General features: G+C 29.8%; 1 long non-coding RNA gene across 1 annotated transcript; it reads left to right on the top strand.

The window, feature by feature from the left end:
• Window positions 1-600: 600 nt before the first annotated feature.
• LOC113373367 lies at window positions 601-16,261 on the top strand. The gene is made up of 3 exons (XR_003366911.1): window positions 601-653; window positions 2,687-2,884; window positions 16,142-16,261. It is a non-coding gene; the product is annotated as an uncharacterized LOC113373367 (long non-coding RNA).
• Window positions 16,262-21,153: the final 4,892 nt, after the last annotated feature.

Below are 21,153 nucleotides of genomic sequence, written 5' to 3'. Positions count from 1 at the left end.
TTTCCACACAACCAGAACTTATTTTTCAATTATTGATAATCATATGTCTTGATATTTCCAATAACCAGATATCATTTTTTTGCTTTGTCCTGATTTTTCTAATATATAATATCCAGATCTTATTTTTAATCAGATCAGATGTAATTTATACATTTTCTTGATAATTTTGAGTACAGATATTCACCTTTATTTTTTGCTTATTCTGATGTTCAGATATCAATTTGCATCCTTTCTGCCTTGTTTTCTATCAACCAGATCAATTAACCAATTTTCTAGATTTTCCACAATTTTTACTTGATATCATTTTTCAATTCGTCCAGATTTTCTGATAACCAAGGTACATTTTCTAAATATTTCTATTTTTTTTGTTTTTTTTTTATTTATATATATACATTATTTTCATATCTCAGTCAGACAGAGGTGCCTGGTATGAGAGATTATGAAAAACAGTTTTCATATTTTTTTCTGAATCTATTTTATTTTTTTTTCAGCTTTGAAAAATGGAAGCCTGAACAATATCTTAGGACCAACTGACAGCCTGGGAAGAAAATGCGGAGTCGACTCCGACGTCTGGACAAACCCTATCTTTTATTTTTCGATCTCATGAAATGTGCCAAACCAGGAGTTGTCATCAACGGTGTCCAACACCACAGGTAAGGGAGGTAAGGGAAATTTAGATATTTAGCCAATTGGTAAGATGTCTGACACAGGCTGGGCAAAGACTTATACATATATTTCTTAGATATTTTATTACTTACTAGATGACTCGACAGATGTTGTCCTGTAACCACATCTACCTTTTTTCAATATCTTATAAAAAATTACTGTTCAGTTAAAAATAATAATTATTGTTTTTCGAATTACTATTTACACCAATATATGAGTGAGTTAAATGTAGAACTGCTTCAAATAAAATGATGACTCTCAATTCCCACAGTTAACACTTTAATTATCCCTTTAACAAATATTAAAATATGTTCAATAAAATTGTATATTAAAAATTATACACTGCAATTTATATATTATATTTTTTCTAACTATATTTCTATAATTCAAAAAATCCTAAAAAAATCCCATAACAAACTTCAGAAAGATTTATCAAAATCCGAATAATCGTTTAGGAGGATTATCCTTTGATTCTGACGCTTTAGTTAGAAAATGCTTGTATGTGAAAAAGAAAAGGGCTGTTTTTAGGGTTTTCCCGGCAATTATTCGATTTTTTCTCGCCGTAAGAACCATTCTTGGACTTCAAAGAACATTTAAAAAAAAAAAATGGCCAAATCGGTCCAGACGTTGTTGAGTTATGCGCTTACCAACACATTTGCGATCCATTTTTATATATAAGATTCATTAACTTCCGTAGGGCAAGTTATAGTAATCGCAAAAAAATCGAAAATGAAAATTTTATATATCTTTACGCTTCAGAGGTTTCTGAATATTTTGGCATACCTTAGAAAAAATGGATGTATGTGTGTGTGTTTGTGTGCGGATACAAATTTTCGTCGACGATTTCGGGAACACGGATCAACCGATTTGAATAATTCAAAAAACATTCGATTCGTATTGATAAGGAGACGTGCTGATTAGTTTTTGTCGAAGGCAGGTCTAGCCGTTCCGAAGATACGGGGCAAAAAGTGCCGAAACGGTAACTCAGTTTTTAAGAGAACGGAGCGTCCGATTTGCATAATTCAAAAAACATTTTACTTGTATTGACATGATGAAGAATTGATCAAATTCATGAAGGCAGGTCTAGCGGTTTCGGAGATCTAATGAAAAAAGTAAAAAAAATGCCATTTGGCGGTCAAAAATGATCATTAGACATATGCACATCAAATTATCAGATACTTTATAGAGATTTTTACAATAAGTATGAATTTTGTTTACATTCCTATGGGTTCCGTACCAATGTTTATCCGTTAGACGGCGACGCGGCGCTTACGCAGTACGATTGCTTTGAAAAAAAGTTCAGAATTTCCAAACTATGCCAAAATAAAGAAAACTTTTTTTTCAAACAATTTTCTAAATTTCAAAAATCAAAAATCTAATTTTTTCGAAGTAAATTTTTTTCAAAATGTTAATAGCTTTTAAAAAAGTAATAATTTTTGGTGCGGGAAGTTCCAGCAATTTGCCTTAAGGCACGATGCCTGAATTGCCTTAAGACAGAATTTCACTTACAGCTAGTTTGCAAATGCGTTTAGACTGTGACTATACGGGAGCACATTTTCAACTTTGTGTAACCATTTAGGCAACTATTTTTTTTTAATTTAATTTGTAATGGAATGACAATTGTTAATGTTCTGGAGATAAATCAATTGATTTATGATTTACATTTGATTTGCTCAGATATAATAAGATAGCTAAGAAAAAATAATGAAAGTTACAGTATTCGTAATGATATATTTGAAAACGTTTAAAATTTCTCGAATATTTCGTTACGGTACGGGAAGTTCCAGCAATTTGCCTTAAGGCACGATGCCATACACCACTAGTTTTTAAATATAATATATATTTAAGGTTGTCAAATATCTCCCTTCCGCCTTTTTGTATTATAAACCAAGAGCAAAAAAGCGGAAGGGAGATATTTGACAATCTAATATATAGCCCACAGATTTTTTCAAGAGGACTCAAAAATACAATCATTTACTGTTTGTAAATTGTTAGCCATAACTGTCTTTCTCGTTTCCAGATTTGTGCCAGGAATGCCCATCAGACAATTTCGCCTTCGACACTCATGTGAGTAGGACAACTAATGTGAATGAAATCAGACAAAGATTATTTTGTAAACCAGAAATTGATAAAAGAAGCCAAATTGTTGACTTCGACTCTGCCAGAAGACTTGTGCAGAACGAGCAATGTGCTGCCTGGCATTTGAAGAGCCAACCTGGTAAGTGGAAATATATTTGACCAAAATTTTTAAAATATTTTTGTAAACTTCACGTTTCGGTGGGCTTTTCCATCATCTTCAATTTTAAAAATCGAAAATAATTTTTTTTACATATTCTACGTTTCAAAGGTTTCTGAACAATTTGGCATACCTTAAAAGAAGTGTGAGCAAGGTCCACGTGCGATTGAAGTAAAACTGTTTTGCTATCGTATGAGATCATTGGCACTCGACTCGAGCGTAATGCTCTTATCGGTTAGATAGAATTAGATTCTAATCGGTTGAACCCGAAATCGTCGACAAAAATCTGTATCCAAACACAGGCACACACACATACACACGCCATTTTTTAAAGTAAAACTTATGAATAGGAATCAAATTGAATTGAATCATTCTAATGATTAGAATGATTCAATTCAAATTTGATTCCTATTCATAAGTTTTACTTTAAAAAATGTGTATGTGTGGTGTGTCTGTGTTCGGATACAGATTTTTGTCGACGATTTCGGGTTCACGATTAGAATCTAATTCCATTCTAATCATTAGAATGATTCAATTCAAATTTGATTCCTATTCATAAGGAGACGTGCCGATTAGTTTTTGGCAAAGGCAGGCCCAGCCGTTTCGGAGATACGGAGTAAAAAGTGACAAAATTGGTGTTTCAATGTTTAAGAGAACGGAGCGTCCTATTTGAATGAAACAAAAAAAATATTATTTGTATTGACGGAATGAACATCTATATTGCTGTCTATGACTAGATATAAAATACGTAACCCTATTGCTGCCAAAGGGGTATTATTATGATATTATTATAAAGCTCGTAGAGGCCTTTCATTTGATACCCCACATGCCTATATTTGAAGTAAAACTTCTTAGCTCACATTTGACCTCGAGTTGTAAAACTTCTTAGCTCTCATTTGAGCCCGAGTTTTGCAACCCATTGGTCTGCTTTTTATTATCTTTTCTATCTTTTGAACTATTTGTCGTAGAGGAGTGAAATATTCGGCAAATTTGTACAGAATTAAATATTCTTTAATACTGGGTAAGTATCTATGAATTGAATAATCTATAATACTGTGTATTATACGGCAACTCGGTTTACAAGACTAGATAAAAAATACAGAACCCTATTGCTGTCAAAGGTTTATTATTATGATATTATTATATATCTCGTCGAGACCTTTCATTTGATACCCCACATGCCTATATTTGAAGTAAAACTTCTTAGCTCACATTTGACCTCTAGTTCTGCAACCCTTCGGTCTACTTTTTATTATCTTTTGTATCTTCTGAACTATTTGTCGTACAGAAGTAAAATATTCGGCAAATTTGTACAAAATTAAATAATCTATAATACTGTGTATGTAACTGCTCTATATCAACTCGGTTTACAAGACTAGATATAAAATACAGAACCCTATTGGTGTCTAAGGTCTATTATCATGATATTATTATAAAGTTCGTAGAGACCTTTCATTTGATACCCCACATGCCTTTATTTGAAGTAAAACTTCTTAGCTCACATTTGACTTCGAGTTCTGCAACCCACTGGTCTACTTTGATTATCTTTTCTATCTTTTGAACTATTCGTCGTAGAGGAGTGAAATATTCGGCAAATTTGTACAAAATTAAATAATCTATAATACTGTGTATGTATCTATGCTCTATGGCAACTCGGTTTACAAGACTGTATATAAAATACAGAACCCTATTGCTGTCAAAGGTTTATTATTATGATATTATTATAAAGCTCGTAGAGACCTTTCATTTGATACCCCACATGCCTATATTTGAAGTAAAACTTCTTAGCTCACATTTGACCTCTAGTTCTGCAACCCTTCGGTCTACTTTTTATTATCTTTTGTATCTTCTGAACTATTTGTCGTACAGAAGTAAAATATTCGGCAAATTTGTACAAAATTAAATAATCTATAATACTGTGTATGTAACTGCTCTATATCAACTCGGTTTACAAGACTAGATATAAAATACAGAACCCTATTGGTGTCTAAGGTCTATTATCATGATATTATTATAAAGTTCGTAGAGACCTTTCATTTGATACCCCACATGCCTTTATTTGAAGTAAAACTTCTTAGCTCACATTTGACTTCGAGTTCTGCAACCCACTGGTCTACTTTTGATTATCTTTTCTATCTTTTGAACTATTCGTCGTAGAGGAGTGAAATATTCTGCAAATTTGTACAAAATTAAATAATCTATAATACTGTGGTTGTATCTATGCTCTATGGCAACTCGGTTTACAAGACTGTATATAAAATACAGAACCCTATTGCTGTCAAAGGTTTATTATTATGATATTATTATAAATCTCGTCGAGACCTTTCATTTGATACCCCACATGCCTATATTTGAAGTAAAACTTCTTAGCTCACATTTGACCTCTAGTTCTGCAACCCTTCGGTCTACTTTTTATTATCTTTTGTATCTTCTGAACTATTTGTCGTACAGAAGTAAAATTCGGCAAATTTGTACAAAATTAAATAATCTATAATACTGTGTATGTAACTGCTCTATATCAACTCGGTTTACAAGACTAGATATAAAATACAGAACCCTATTGGTGTCTAAGGTCTATTATCATGATATTATTATAAAGTTCGTAGAGACCTTTCATTTGATACCCCACATGCCTTTATTTGAAGTAAAACTTCTTAGCTCACATTTGACTTCGAGTTCTGCAACCCACTGGTCTACTTTTGATTATCTTTTCTATCTTTTGAACTATTCGTCGTAGAGGAGTGAAATATTCTGCAAATTTGTACAAAATTAAATAATCTATAATACTGTGTATATAACTATGCTCTATGGCAACTCGGTTTACAAGACTAAATATAAAATACAGAACCCTATTGCTGTCACAGGTTTTTTATTATGGTATTATTATAAAGCCCGTCGAGACCTTTCATTTGATACCCCACATGCCTATATTTGAAGTAAAACTTCATAGCTCACATTTGACCTCGAGTTCTGCAACCCATTGGTCTACTTTTTATCTTTTCTATCTTTTGAACTATGTTGTGTATGTGTGATCGGATACAAATTTTCGTCGACAAATTTGTGAACACGATTCAACCGATTTGAATAATTCAAAAAACTATTCAATAAATATTAATAAATTAATAAATATTGAAACACTAAATATTGAAGATGATGGAAACCTACTTCAACGTACAAGTTTAATAAATTGGCTTTGTTTATTATTATTTATCTAATTACCGACTAAAAATTAACAAATTATTTTAATTGTCCATGTCTGTGCATGATTACTAAAAATATTAATCCAGAAAAAAACTGCACAACCAACCCCTAAAATAAACCAATAAATAAAAACTACTTTGTTGTCTGTCTGATGTTTTGTTAGAATGTAATTATTTAATTCTATGTTTGATCATTTATTTATCAAAATTTTTTGTAGTCTACAAAAATGTGATTGGTATACCCGTTTAAAAAACAGAATTTATGTAGGTATTTATTAAATGTTTAATGCATGTATTTATAAATTATATATATATATATATATATATATATATAAACAATTTATGTTGTGTCTTATGGGCGCGTTCATTTTTTCCTCGTAAGCTTTTTCAATTAGCACATTTTTGTTAATTCGTTTTAAATTCGAACAAAATCGCTTTAAGTGTTTTTGCTTTTGCAAAGCTTTATGTAACAAGTGGAATTTTTTAAATAATTCTTCAAAATTTATAATAATTTCTACGCTAAATATTGCCACTTACACAATAGGCCGTAATAATTTTGTAAATAAAAATGAAAATAGCTATTTTCGTAAATTGATTTTTTTTCTATTATTTTTGTACAAGTTTATAATTTATTTTGGAAACTGTGTACAATTTTTTGTTTGCACTTATTACGTTCAAAATGTTACTATAAGTGTAATTGCTATCGTCGGTGACCTGTTTTGTGTTGTCTGGATACACTAAGGAAATAATATTAAGCGTTTGGAAATAATTGATACTACGCTGAAGTTGCTTATATAAATGAAATAGGCGTGTTATTTGTTATTTTGAAATTTTGTCTATTTGAAGGTTAGGTTTCGACAGTTAGGAGTGTCAAATATTTAATCTAAAGATCGTATAAACTTCATAGCTGAATAATTTTAAAGAGAAATTTTTATAATTTATTACCTATAAAATGGTATAAAAAAGTGGTAAGAGGGTCAAAATTTTTATTAGGGTTATATGTATTTGAGAAAAAAAAGATTTGTACATGATGGGATAACTTTGTACAAGACAGGACAATTTTTTAGACAACTGAAAAGACTACTTTGTATAAAACTGGACAATTTTGTAGACAACTTTGTAGACAATTGGACGACTTTGCGGACGATTTATCAAATTTTTAGACAACTGGACAACTTTGTACAAGAAAGGACCACTTTGTAGACGACTGGAGAGCTTTGTAGGCGATTTGTCAACTTTGTACAAGAAAAGACAACTTTGTATAATACTGAACAATTTTATAGTCAAATGGACAATTTTACAGACAATTTTGTAAACAACTGAATAATTTTGTAGACGATTGGACGACTTTGTAGACAACTATGGACAACTTTGTGCACAATTTTGTAAAAAACTGAATAATTTTGTAGACGATTGGACGACTTTGTAGACAACTGGACAACTTTGTAGACAACTGGACAACTTTTTAGACATTTTTTTAAAACACTGAATAATTTTGTAGTTGATTAGACGGCTTTATAGTTGATTGGACGACTTTGTAGTTGATTGGACGACTTTGCAGAGGACTGGACAACTTTGTAGACGATTGGACAACTCTGTAGACAACCGGACAACTTTGTAGACAACTTTGTACAAGAAAGGACAACTTTGTACAAGACACGACAAATTTGTAGACTTTGTAGACGATCGGGCGACTTTGTAGACGATTCGTCAAATTTATAGACGATTCATCAAATTTGTAGACAACTAGACAACTTTGTACAATAAAAACCAACTTTGAATAAGACACGACAATTTTGAATAAGACATGACAATTTGGTAGACAACTGACAACTTTCTAGGCGATTTGGCAACTTTCTAGACAATTTGGAAACCTTGTAGACGATTTGGCAACTTTTTAGACAACTTTGTACAAGAAAGAACAACTTGCCACAAGAAAGGACAACTTTGTACAAGACATGTCCATTTTCTACAAGACACGACAACTTTGTATAAGACAAAAAAAATGTAGACGAATGGACAACTTTGTAGATGATCGGACGATTTTGTAGACGATCGGACGATTTTGTAGAAATCTTGACAAATTTGTAGAAAACCTGACTAGAAAACCTGACAATTTTGATAACGGTGTAGAAAATGTAACAACTTTGACAGCTTAGTAGAAAATTTAACAACTTTGACAATCTTCTAACAACTTGTAGGAAAACTGACAACTTTGTCGAAAATCTGAGAACTTTGTAAAAATCTAAAAACTTTGTAAAAAATTTTACAACTTTGTAGAAAATCTGACAACTTTGTAGAAAACCTGACAACTTTGTAGAAAACCTGACAACTTTGTAGATATCCTGAATGACCTGTAGAAAACTAAATAGACTTGTAAAAAATTTAACAGACTTGTAGAAGACTTGACGGTCCAAATTACCTTCACATTACACTTCTGAAGTACTAAAAATTACAATAACAAATTAGAATTTTTCATTCAGATTTAACTCCGAGTTATAAATCATGAATCATTAATCTGGATGTAGGATATAAGCGACACTCGTACACACAGGTAGTCATGTAAATGTCGCCTATAAGCCACTCTCGTAGCAAAAACGTTAAAAGTAAAATTGTGCACAGTTTGTTCCAATTTTATGCAAAACCATATACAAGTTTTATTTAAAATAATTAGCGATTAAAATTAGGGAATGCAATACCGATGGAAAATTTCAATACCGGTATTTCGGTAAATTTTGATTTTAAAACCGGAATACCGGTAAATTACCGGTATTTTTTTTATCTTAAACAAACGTAAACAAAATTGAAAGTTACTACTACAAATATGAAAAAATGTATATACAACTACAACTATATTCAACTAAACAGTAAAATAAAACAATAAGTTTATTTTTTTAAATAATAATTTAACAAAATTATATCCAATTTAATTAATTCATTATCACTATCGAGTATATTGAGTACTTTTCACCAAAAACAAACTTATGAGTAAGAAAGACCAAAAACTCATAAAGATCATATTACATTATTATAATAAACTGTATTGTCTGTATCCGATGTGTTAAATTAACATAATCTCCAATATTTTAAAAAAAAATTTCTACACTAATTTAAGATCGAATACTTTATCGAGATAAATAATAAGATACTATAATTGTTGAGTATTGTTATTTAAAACAATGTGATGCTTCTATAGTATTTTCAAACTTCAAAACGTTTTCGAAAAATAATATTTTATAATTGTAATAAGAAGCAAAAATATTTAGTAATTATCATAATTATTATGTATAAAGTTAGAAAAAAATAAAGATTATTCAGAGGTAATCTGCATGATATAAAATATTTTGGCGCAAATATCACTTAAAAAACCGTTACATAAGATGAAACAAACATCATTATCTATCAGTCCAATTCTATTTATTGTAACACGATAGGAAGCCCTTTGGAAAGCAATAAATATTCAGTTTAATGACGAGTTGACATTTGTTTATTGTATAGAATCACTTGAAGATATAGCTGTTTATGCGATTATGGAATTTAAAGATAAATTTGTTCCGAGAAATTTGAACTTTAGGGTATTATGTATCAAATAGCGCTTATGTAAAAATACCGAAAATACCGGTATTTTTGGGATAAATACGGGTAAAAATACTGCCAAAAAATTGGGCGGTTTACCGGTATACCGGTAAACCGGTATTGCATTCCCTAATTAGAATAGATCACCAACGTTGTCACGTTTCAATAGTCTGTTCAACCTTGCACATCTAGAGAGCATATTTTCCTCCTCAGTGCACAAATCAAAATCAGCACCCATTCATCCATCCATCATTCCACCACAAAATTATCATTTATCTCAAAAAAGTGCTGAATCGTTGCTTGAGCGAGCTGCCAGCATCCGAATGTCCATTTCCCGGAAGAAGGAAATTGACTACGACTACCACGACGACGACTGCTAGGCCACTTTTCGAAGAAACCAAGGATAAATTATCTTGTGAAGACAAAAACAAGGCAGGTCTGAAGATTTTGGAGAAAAAAGTTACCATTTTGGACTCCTGGTTGGCGAAGATTCTGATCAATTCGTTGGCGGTTTGGTACGAGGAGGAGTATGAGGCGCAGAAGGTTTGTATAGAAGGGAAAGGACTTATGAAGGTCTATTGCTGGAAAGTAATAAATAATTTGCGTAAGGAAAAAAAATTAGGAATGATAATTTAGTGCGGTGATTGTAGGCACTAGGGTATTTGTAGAAAAACTGCAAGAACAGATTTATTTGTAGAAAAATTGTTCAAATTTTAGGGGTACATGTAGGATAATAAAAATTGCATTTGGTAAAGTAAAGATCCAAAAGTGCAAAGTTGAAACGTTATTTTCACTCTTAAATAATCATTAGGAAGTTAAAGGCAATGTTGAGAATTGTTGATGATGAACATCAATAAGTAATGAACGACAATAATGAAAAATTAAGGCTATATGTAAGTTAATACTAGAAATTATAGACATTTTTAAATCAATAGAAAATCCATGGCACAAAGGATAATCGTATACATATTACCAAATTGATTCGATTTAACAATTTTGTAGAAAATCTGATAACGTTTATAAAGTCGGACGACTTTGTAGGCAATTGGATGAGTTTGTACACAATTGAACGACTTTGTAGATCACAGGACAACTTTCTAGATAAATAGACTACTTTGTAGACTACTGGACTACTTTGTAGGTTACAGGACTATTTCGTAGATCACAGGATAACTTTGTAGATCATATGATAACTTTGTAGGGATAACTTTGTAGATAACAGGACAATTTTGTAACAACTGGATAATTTTGTAGACAATTGGTCGACTTTGTTATAGGACAACTTTGTAGAAAACTGAATAATTTTATAGACAACTGAATAACTTTGTAGATCAGAGGATAACTTTGTAGATCACAGGACTACTATGTAAACATCTGGACGACTTTGAAGACTATTGGACTCTTTTGTAGATCACAGGACAACTTCGTAGATCACAGAATAACTTTGTAGGGATAGCAACTTTATGGATCAAACGACAACTTTGTAGACAACTGGATAATTTCGTAAAATTGGACAACTTTGTAAACAACTGGATTATTTTGTTGACTTTTCAGTTGTCTGGACTACTTTGTAGACAAGTGGAAAACATTGTAGATCACAAGACAACTTTGTATACAACTGGGTAACTTCGTAGACAACTGGACGACTTTTTACACAAGTGGGCGACTTTGTAGATAATTGGACAATTGTGGAAACGATTGGACGACTTTGTAGATCAAAGTACAACTTTATAGATCACAAGACAACTTTGTTGGGATAACTTTGTAGATAACAGGACGACTTTGTAAACAACTAGATAATTTTGTAGACAACTGAATAACTTAATGGAAGACAGGACAACTTTGTAGGCAACTGGAATTGGATAATTTTGTATACAACTGGACGACTTTGTATACAACTAGACGACTTTGTAGGCAACTAAACGACTTTGCAGAAGAGTGGGCCACTTTGTAGACGTTGGATAGCTTTGTAGAAAATCTGATATATTTAAAGACAATCTGACAACTTTGAAGAGAATCTGACAACTTTCTATACATTGTTTCTAGAACCTTACAAGCTTGTAAAAAACAGATTAAATTGTACTAAATCTGACAATCTTGTAACAAACCTTACGACCTTGTAAGAAATCTAATAAGCCAGTAGAAAATCTGACAAGTTTGCACAAAATCTGACCTGGTAAACCTGTAGAAAACTTAACAAGCTTGTAAAAAACCTAACGACGACCTTCGATAAAATATGACGATTTTGTTGAAGATTTACCTGACGACTACGTCTTGTAAAAGCTGGATAACTACATAACTACACTTAATAAGAAATCTGAAAATAGCAAATTTAACCGAATCCACTTTGTGGACAATTATTGCTACTTAATAATAATTTACTACTAGTAAATATATATCTATATATTATATATATGTGTATATATATGTTATATATTATATATTTATTTATATATTTATATTATTATATATTTATATATATATATATATATATACATATATATACATTCTTTATAAATATAAATGTGCATGTTGGGTTAATATTTTGTAAATAAATCTGCCATGTGCTTGTTGCTTGCAAATATCATCTTTAACATTTAACATCTAACATCCTGGCATGTTGTTTAGTGCATTTGAGTGATTTATCAGAATTTTGCATGATGGGGTCTGTTATCATCCAAACTTTATCATTGGAGATTAAGGTAACATGTGTATGAAGAATCGATTACATAAACAAAAGAATAATTTGTCATATTGTTAAAAATTGAAGTCTGTGTAAACATAAATAATCAACGTGTATGTTATTTTTGTTAACAACGACGAGGCTAACTTCAAGTCGAACTCGTTGACAGGTTTTAGGGTTTAAAATTTTGCTACACCGTTATAAGCAACTTCATTTATATCCTAAACCAATATAAATCGACTGGTATTGATTAAGTAAATAATTTGTTATTAAAATCAACTAAAATTTTTATTTGAATACAATTAATGTAATTATTTATAATTTCTATTTCATATATTATATGTATTTGTATGTACAATATTATAAATCCATTAAAAGTACATTTTAAAATACATAATTCAATGTAATGAATGAAACAATAATTTTTGGGTTTGGAACTATGCTAAAGCGACCGCAGCGCCTTATACAACTAAACCAGGATTGTGTAATATTATTCAAGTGTTTATGTAATATTATTCAAGTGTTTATGTAATCGATTCTTTAACTAATAGTATTAGTATTAATTATTTATAATTGTGAATAAATGATCAAATATGGTATCGAAACATATGTTAAATATAAAACGGCCTGAACCGAAAAAACACATACCTATCAAAAGCATTTTAACAAATTTGTTTGTATTGTAACAAATATACAAATTATATTCTAACATTACACGACATTATATATATATATATATATATATATATATATATATATTAGGTTAGTCCTTAATATGGATTTTTTTCAATTTTTTGCCCCCAGGGGCTCAAATGCTTCCAAATTGATAAAAAAATATTATCTGGAAGTTTCAAGTCAAAATTTTGAGAATGATATTATTTTTGCTTATTTTGATCATCAATAAAAAATTTACAACAAAAATTTGATATATTTTATAAAATAAGTATTTACTTAGGAAGAAGAACCAAGAAACTTTGGTGGTTGGAGTCCGGACTATCTTAAAATTAATATTAAGACTTGAAACGTTCTTTTAACCAATTTTTTTAATCACAGATTTTTTTTATTATCATTATCATCGTTATCAAAGTGGAATCTTTTGAGACCAAGGATATTCAAAAATATCCATATTAAGGACCACCCTAATTATATATTTACAATATGTTAATTTCATATATTGTCGATCATAATTTGACCTTTCGTCGAAGCTTTCTCAAAAACGGCTCAACCGATTTTAAAAATTTAAAAACCATTCGATATAGCTTGATTAGGACTTGATTTCATTAACTTTGCAAGACGATCGGCCACAGCGTTTCTTTTTAATTAATTTTTGAAATTTATTTTTAAAATAAGTATTGTAAAATATTATTATAGGCCTATGAAAAGTAGTATAATAATAAAAATTAATTACAGAGATTTATAAATATATTACAAAAACTTGGATTGGAAATCATTTTGATTATTTTTTAATAAAAACAAAAACTTCATTTACTAAATAAACAGTTGCACTAGTTTTTTCTGAATAGCTGAATTTCGATTGTTGTTGATTAATTTAATTATGTACGTATCAGGAAGTTTGTGCAGCTTGACTTAAGGCAAAATGCCACTTAAAATTGGTATAAATAAACATTATTTCAGGCTTTATCATTATTTTTTATTTTAGCCATTTTATTTAATCCAAAATCTACACTTTTTCAAATATCTATTTATCATCTGTAATGCCCATATGAATATAAAAGTTAATTTTTTTGTGAAGTTAAAAAATTGTAAGAATCGTGTAAAGCTTTTGTGTTTGTTCTTAAATTTATTGCGTTTGGATAAAAAATGATTCTCAAAAAAAATCTTTTATTTGAGGTTATAAATGTAAGTTGTCGAATACATTAGACATAAAATGGTATGGTATGTATTGATATATTTTTTATATTTGTTATATCTTCTAGAAATCTTGTGATTTTTTTTTCTATCTTTAAATAATTTAAAATGTAAAATATGTTTTAGAATTTGTTAACGTGCTGAATGATGACACACATACTGCGTCGAAACGTACAAAATAAATGCTGAATTTCTCATATTTATCAAAATATCTAGAATTTTTGTACTTTTATACATTTTTGTAAAATATTTTTAGGACTTGTTTAACGTGCTGAATGATGACACACATACAGAGTCCAAACGTACATAATAAATGCTAAATTTTTTATATTTCTCGAATATTGCAGAAATCTTGTACTTTCATACAACTTTTAAAATAACAAAATTTTAGAAAACGCAAAAAAACGAAAATGAAAATTTTATATATATTTTTACGTTTCAGAGGTTTCTGAACATTTTGGCATACCTTAGAAAAAATGGATGTGTATGTGTGTGCGGATACAAATTTTAGTCGACGATTTCGAGAACACCGATCAACCGATTTGAATAATTTAAAAAACATTCGATTCGTATTGATAAGGAGACGTACGATTGATAAGGAGAGCACGTGCTGATTAGTTTTTGGCATAGGCAGGTCTAGCCGTTTCGAAGATACGGCTTTCTTTATAATTAAAAAAAATCAAATTCAAATTTTCGAAATTTTTCATCATTTTAAAAAAAAAACTAAATTCTGAAAAATTAATATCTTATAAAATATAAAATATCTTATATCTTATATAATAAAAAATATCATGTAAAAATATTTCAAAATTTTCAAAAAATCGAATATTTTCAAAATTTTCAAATTCTCAAAAAATTAAAAAAAAAAGTTTTTTTCAAAAAAAAATTCCAAAAATTTCAAACTTCTAAAAAAAATTAAAAAATTTGAAATGATCAAAACAATTATTGATTATTTTCATATCTCGAACGTTTAATTACGGTACGGGAAGTTTCAGCAATTTGCCTTAAGGGGCACAACTAGTGTGAAATTTTTAAAAAATCTAATTTTTAATTTTTCCATATTTCGATAGGTTATACCTTTAAAAATAACATACCAAAATTTTAAATCGATATCTTAAATAGTTTTTGAATTACAGCCATTTAATGAGTATATATAGTATATAGTATAACGATCATTTTATCTTTAAACGCGTTTTTCTCGAAATAGCATTTTCCGAATTTGCTGCAGTGATTACTCAAAAACAAATGATTCGATCACTATCATTTTTTTTACATGTTCTATATATAGTTCACCGTAAAATGAACTATCGATTTTTTGATCGGATCAAAAATCGAATTTTGGCAGTCAAAAAACGACCAAAATTTTGGGTAAAATTCGACTTTTTTTTTTAAAACGCCCGCATTTTGTCAATTTTTGATTTATTTTTTTTTTATCGTAGTTCATTTTGCAGGCAATATTATCTAGTTTAACGAGATTTTTTTTTTTGATTTCATCCACGTAGAAGGCCGAAATCACTGCAGCGGTTAAGGGCCCTTTTTTGTGGCGCCGTTGGAGATCGACGATAACTTAAAAAATATTTAATTTTTTTCTTCAAAAATTTTACTATGTATTCTTAAAACATGTATAAATATATTCCCAAAATTTAGGAATGATGGATAAAGTAGTTTTTTTAATATAAATTCCCAAAAATCACCTTTTTTTAGGCGGTTACACTAGTTTAGGCGGCACGATGCCATACACACATACAGTGTCGAAACGTACACAACAAACAAACTCAATCCTTTTCTCACATCGACTTTTGTCCAATTACCATTTTCACTCACACAACATTATTCACATACACTAATACACCTATAAAAAATAATTTCATCATCACATCACAAATCTAAATGTAAATTTTTTCGGTTCAGTGTCGCGTCGGTGCATACCGAACCCTGTGAATCGTACCGAACTGCACATCGAAGGATTCTCGCCGGATTCACTGAGGAAGGCATTGCGAAACGTCAAGCGAATGGCAAGGGCGAACGAGGTAAGATAGATAAAGGAATTTGGGGAAGGTACTGGTGGTGGATAGATTGAGATTGAAGGGATGATTTCTTTGGGTAAAATAGAAATGTTATTGTAACGCTCTAACTTCGTATGAATTGGTAGTAAAAACTGTCAAAAATGCTTTGTATTTGCTGTGCGTTCAGGAGTTTCATACATCATACCTAACCTCAGGGGCGTTGCGTGCCTGGGCGGGGCCCCGTATCAAAATTTGTTTGGTGGCCCCTTCAAGAAGAATTTTTTTTTACAAAATGTAAAACACATAAAATTAAAAAATATTTATTTATGAATTACTAGCTGACACGGCAAACGTTGTTTTGCTAATTAAGGTATATTTTAAACAATTTCTAGAGAATCAAAGATATTAATACTTTAAGTGTATAAGGATGTGTTGTTTCTATGCTATGTACAATGAGGTAGTATAAAAACAATAAACTCCATTAGTTCGTCTATATTCTGTCAATACAATCAAACTGGAAGTTTTATACACTTTCTATAGAAAACATAGTATAATCCATCCAAGTCTTTTTTGGTCTTTCGACTTATTGATTACGTTTCAAGATTTTTTCAGATTCTTTTTGGATTCTGGATTTTGTGTATAATTGTAAATAATACTACTGAGCTTACAAAAAAATTTCAAATTTCTGCGAACAGAGATAGAAAATGATTTAAGTATTTCTTCTTTGACCTGCTTTTTGAAAAGTTTCTAGTAACATTCGATGAATTAAAGTAAATTTAATAAAAACTATATATGTAGAGCAGGGCGAGGCACAAAGGTCCAATTTGACTTTGAGCAAATATAAAGTGTATTGTGAAAACCATAACAATTATATCACAACAAATAACAAATTTCAAACGAAAAATTATCTGTGGTATACTGTGGAAATGTGCTTCTTTTATGTTCCAAAAATTTGTTATCTAGATCTTTTTATCATATAGGCGGGGTAACTTGAAACGGACAGTTTAAGTCTTATTTTAATTTCAAAGGATTTTACAAAATGATTACATTTTTAACTAATGCTAAAAACCTACCAACGGAAGAAAATACTTTTATTATGGGTAGGTGGTAAGAGCTTTGCTTACTTTTGCTGACGAGGGGGATGGGGGGGGGGTAAATAATTGTAATAAATCTGCTTACGTAATACTTGAACGATTCCTGATCGCACGGCAACTATATTCACATTTTTTGTACCAAGAAAGAAGTACAAATTAGCGTTGCCATAACAACGTCTATGTTACCGAATTGGTCCCTAATTAGAACTATCAAAAATTTTATCCAAATACTAGCATTGTTCAAATCATTTCTTCTAATATCTTGAAAAAAAATTTTTTTTGACTAGAAAAATTATTTTGTTGAATATAGGTGTCTTATTCCTTATAGGAGTGTTATTCTTTACCTTATCAAAAAAAATCTATAAAAATCTACTCGTATTTTTTATTAAAAATAATTATTTAGTCAACAATGAGCAAGGTGGATTTCTTAACTAAAGTCTATAACTTTTTCAAACCTTTTGTGACAATTTTTACTCTTATTTAATTATCTTGTAGTTTATCTATCCTCCAGAATCTTGTAAACTTCTAATTTTCAATTTAACTGGAAGTCATCTGCACTTTTTTTAAATTTGGCCTTTCAATTTTTTCTTACGATAATAATGAATATGAACCGAGGAATTTGAAAAAAAAAACTTATTTATTTTTATGTATTTTAAAACTTTATTATTATTTATATTAATATGTAAAATAAAAACGAAAAACAATATTTTGAATTACTTATAATCGATTAAAAATGTATGATTGGCTACTACAATTGTGACGTCACAATGTTTAAACAATTTCATGGCAAGCGCAATAATATAATATAATATATATATATATATATATATATATACATATATGTATATATATATATATATATATATATATATATATATATATATATATATATATCGTTCAAATTTTTGGTTTGTATCATGTTTTGCATTTTATCACCAATTGTATTATAATTTATTAGATTAGATCATTTCATTTGTAATTAATAATCATAATCAACCATATTAATTATATACACAATTTTTCGAAGTCATAATCGATTTTAATTTATCATCATTTAATATCATCGATTAGATTTATATCATTTAGATTTATGTATAGGGATGAGACTGAAGCCGGTCTCCACAAAAAGTCTTTTCTTTCTTTCTTATGTAATATATTTTTTCATTTTTTTAACAGATCATTGCATTGTTTACAACTTTGGAGGTCGGGAGTATTTAGAATATAATGTAATAGCATGGTTTAGTTATAGTTTTTGTGGATTTCAAATTATGACGTGAAATATCTTACCAATACACAAAATTATTAATATAGTTGATAAATATTGTCACAATATCCATATGAATATTGGATTTTGCCAATGACTAGAAAATTAGTATTGTCAATAGTAAGTACAGTATTAATATCGATGTAACATAATGGCGTCAATATTAAGTCAATCAATATTGATAACTAGAAGATATATATAAACCAATTTTTTTCTAGGTTATTTCAATTTTGTACCAAAAACCAGTTAGTTAATATTAGCTCCATATTGATTATTAGAAATTTAGTATTTAGAATGTACAATTTAGTATTGCCAATCCACAGACTGATGACTGATTTAGGAGACAATCTGATGTTAGGTAATACTTTACGTACACTTTTTAGCAAACGACACCAAAAGGGATAAGGTCGAAGGCATTCTGCTGTTTCTCTCACTCAGAAAGACTTCACACTCTACATAATGCATTTCTCGTGATTTTTTTGTATATACCCCTATTTCTGCCTGTCTCGTACATTTTTCAGCCACTGGCATTGAAAGGGATGATATCGAATCTAGTCTCCTGTTTCATCTAGTAGGGATGAAAGCGAAGCCAGTCTCTTGTTTTTCTCACACAAAAAACTTCGTACGTCTACATACTGCATTTTTCGTGATTTGTCTGTATCTACCAATATTTCTGCCTGTCTAATGCATTTTTCATCAACTAGCATTGAAAAGGGATGAGGGAAAACCACGTAAAAAAATCGAGCTAAGCACACTACCTCGTAGGTGGCGTTCAAACGTACTTTTCAAAGTGATATATCTTTAAAAGGGTGGCTTTGAGCAAAAAAAGTATCTTAACATTTTTTGTAGCTAATTGTATGCTCTACAATATTGTCTTAAGTGATTTTGCGATAAAACTGACCATTTAGCGTGCCATATTTTTAGCTCGCATCGGAACGATGAGGACTTTTGAGATTTTTTTTATAATTGTATTTTAAACCATTTTGCCGAATTACAGCTCATTATAAATTATTGTAATCTTGAATGCGTAAATTGGCCGGGCTATTCGTCAAAGTTTGAAAAAATTAGTTGCTTTTTTGGGCGTTTGTCAACATTAAACCTCTCATAGATGTTTTATCAAAAACGCCTGAACCGATTTCAAGAATTCACAAACCATTGGATGTAAATCTATGATGACTATCGTTTCTCACTTTTGTGCAAAGATTGACCGAGCCGTTTCTTTGTAATTTGCAAAAGAGTGTAATTTTTTTTGTCCACGTTCTAACCCACAATCCTAAATCGATTTTAACAAATCTCAATGTTTAGATTTAAGGGGCACAATTATAGTGTAACCGCCTAAAAAGGTGATTTTTGGGAATTTATATTAAAAAAACTACTTTATCAACCATTTCAAAATTTTAGGAATATATTTATACATGTTTTAAGAATACACAGTAAATTTTTTGAAGAAACAATTTTAATATTTTTTAAGTTATCGTCGATCTCCAACGGTGCGACAAAAAAGGCCCTTTACTGCTGCAGTGATTCCGTCCTACTTCGTGGATGAAATTTAAAAAAAATCTCGTTAAACTAGATAATATTGTCTGCAAAATGAACTACTATAAAAAAACAAATCAAAAATTGAGAAAATGACGGCGTTTTTTTAAAAAAGGCAAATTTTACCCAAAATTTTGGTCGTTTTTAAACTGCCAAAATTCGATTTTTGATCCGATCAAAAAATCAATAGTTCATTTTGCGGAGAACTATATATAGAACATGTAAAAAAAATTGATAGTGATCGGATCATTTGTTTTTGAGTAATCGCTGCAGCAAATTCGGAAAATGCTGTTTCGGGAAAAACGCGTTTAAAGATAAAATGATCGTTATACTATATACCACATATATACTCTTTAAATGGCTGTGACTCAAAAACTATTTAAGATATCGATTTAAAATTTGGTATGTTATTTTTAAAGGTATAACCTATCGAAATATGGAAAAATTGAAAAATCGATTTTTTGAAAATTTCACACTAGTTGTGCCTCGTAATTTAAAGCGAAAACTTGAATTGCGAAATAAACAGTTAAAAATGTTATCTAAACATATAAATCCTAATTTCGGTTGATCCTAATTATTAAATCTATCGGAAGTTTTTGCAATTAGCCTTAAGGAAAAAAATTCAAGGGATTACACAATCATATTTCTGTAGCAAATGGCACGGAAGAGGGATGCGATCAAAGTTTTCCTCTTTTAACTTATCCTTGCCTAAGTCTTCCTATGCACAAAAATATCTAGTTTTTTTAAATATAAGTCGAATTATAGCAACTTTGATTTTTAGCCGAAAAATTTTCTACTGGTCCCCCCTTTGCGAGAATTGTCGATTTTGTAAGATTGCTATAAAATAAAAACTAGCATTCAGAGGGGTCTAATAATTCAGTGGCGATTTATTAAAGTCATAATATAAGTACTTTTTGAATATAAGTCGAATTAGAGCAACTTCGATTTTTAGCCGAAAAATTTTTTTAATAGTAGTGGCTATAAAAACCAGAAGTCCTTTATAGTTTAATTTAGATAGGTATA

This window comes from Ctenocephalides felis, unplaced genomic scaffold (genome assembly GCF_003426905.1).
Source record: "Ctenocephalides felis isolate EL2017-DRISC unplaced genomic scaffold, ASM342690v1 CF-g0.4_SCAFFOLD_00845, whole genome shotgun sequence".
In the NCBI taxonomy this organism is placed as follows: Eukaryota; Metazoa; Arthropoda; class Insecta; order Siphonaptera; family Pulicidae; genus Ctenocephalides; species Ctenocephalides felis.
This window is presented reverse-complemented; position numbering and strand designations above follow the sequence as displayed.